This window comes from Gossypium arboreum, chromosome 8 (assembly GCF_025698485.1).
Source record: "Gossypium arboreum isolate Shixiya-1 chromosome 8, ASM2569848v2, whole genome shotgun sequence".
Classification (NCBI taxonomy): domain Eukaryota; kingdom Viridiplantae; phylum Streptophyta; class Magnoliopsida; order Malvales; family Malvaceae; genus Gossypium; species Gossypium arboreum.
In genome coordinates this window covers 27,638,859-27,640,879 of record NC_069077.1, presented here as the reverse complement: position 1 = coordinate 27,640,879, position 2,021 = coordinate 27,638,859, and the positions used below count along the sequence as shown (strand labels likewise).

General features: G+C 34.9%; 1 non-coding gene across 1 annotated transcript; it reads right to left on the bottom strand.

The window, feature by feature from the left end:
- Positions 1-1,576: 1,576 nt before the first annotated feature.
- Positions 1,577-1,683, bottom strand: LOC128279941 (small nucleolar RNA R71). The gene has a single exon (XR_008270125.1). It is a non-coding gene; the product is annotated as a small nucleolar RNA R71 (small nucleolar RNA).
- Between the last annotated feature and the right edge of the window lie 338 nt (positions 1,684-2,021).

Sequence of the window (2,021 nt, the reverse complement as noted above, 5' to 3'; positions counted from 1 at the left end):
TTTGATTTTATTATTTGTTCTTATGGAAGAAATTAGATTTCTGAAACATAATCAAACTTTATGAGGATTCTGTATTCAATTCTAATACAAATTAGGCTTTCTCTAAACTTTATAATCTTGAATTATTATTCAGTTTTACTTCTTCTATCAAGTTTATATTGTTTATGAGATCCATGAGGAACTAATCCTCTTGTGGGGGATTAGCAAGTGGAAGTATGATTAATTAACTGCTTTGCAAGGTTCTCTTAGTGGATCATCTGTTTAGGAAAGGAAGAACCTAAACCCTAAGCCTAACAACCCTAGGAAGTCTTTAAGGTGGGAATTAACCCAAATTTGGTATGGCCTATCCATAAACACCTTAACCATGAAATAGTTTGGACTGTGAGGTCGAGAGATAAGTAGTTCTTTCTGGCTCATTATTCTAGTGGAAGATCAGAAGATCCTACTAGGTTATTGACTAGTGGATTGAACAAGAAAACCTGAAGTGATAGTTGATTATGTTTACCGAAATGAGCTAATCACCCATGCCCATATTTGATATATTTTATTATTTGATTTCTCGTGATTCCTTTCTTTCTTCATTATTATTATTAGTACAGATCACCAAAACCATTATTTTTATATCATCGTAATATAATTCATTTAAAGTACTAATTAGATTTTTTTACTCTTAGGTTAGGATTAATTTAGTGTTTGCCTCCCTTGGGTACGATCCTCCGAGTACTCATCTATTTCATTGTAACTATATTTCAACAAGACCCATATACTTGCGAATATCGCCTTTTTATTTATTTTGTGTAGGATTTCTACTCTAGACGTTGGTACATCCAAAGATGGTTAAGTTGCTGGCACCGTTGTTGGGGAGGCAACGTCACTGATTTAATTTTAATTTTTGCATATTAATAGAATAATTAGTAAAGTTTTAGATTGTAGTTACGGTTTTATTATTCTTACTAATCTTTTCTCTTTAGGTTTAGTTTATGACTCGTAGTAGGGGAACACCTATAGGTCCAGTCACAGATCTATAAAGAAAAATCTAAATGAATCATCAATAGCAATAGCAAGAGCAGCAACAACCAATGCAGAATCAACTACTGTTGCAGGTAATTTACCACCTTGTGAGAATCCACCATTTGACAAAGCTAACAATAACAACCTACAAGACCCATCACCACGACCACAACTACCCGTAACAATATCATGCCATGTAAAGTAAGGACTATGAGGGAATATATGCTACTGAATTTGGATATGGTTCAAGAGAGTATAACGAGGCCAGCCATCATGGCTAGTAATTTCGAGATCAAGCCAGCTATGATCCAGATAATCCAAAATAATTTGCAATTTTGAAGAACGATGACAGAAGACCCGAGTTAGCATCTAAAATGGTTCCTCCAGCTTTTTCATACCTTCAAATATCATGGGGTCACTGGTGACGCTATTCATCTTCAATTGTTCCCCTTTTCATTAATTGATAACGTCTTGGTTAGATTCGAAGGCACCGGGATCAATCACAACATGGGACAATCCTATAGGGGAATTCCTACAAAATTTCTTCCCCATTACCAAGGCTATCCAACTAAGAAGGGAAATTTCTATGTTTAAACAATAAGAAGGAGAAAGTTTTCATGAAGTATGAGAGTGTTTTAAAATGATGATTCAGAAATGCCCACACCACGGATTGCTTGAGTGGTTACGATTACAAATTTTCTACAATGGGTTGGAAGTGCACTTAAGGTTAGGATTAGATGGAGTCGTAGGAGTTGCCTTAATGAACTGAACATATGATGATACGTACTAATTAATAGAAAATATGGCAATGAAATCCTGCTAGTGGTCAATTGAATAACGTAGATATGGCCAGAGACCATCTACAGTAAAGGCTGTCCATAAGGATAACAGATATCAATAACTAGTGGACAGAATCAATCGTATAGAGTCTGAGCATAGTGCAAAATCTATATATGGAGTGGACAAACCACTTTTCCATTACATCAATAATCTTTTGAGGATGTGAATTA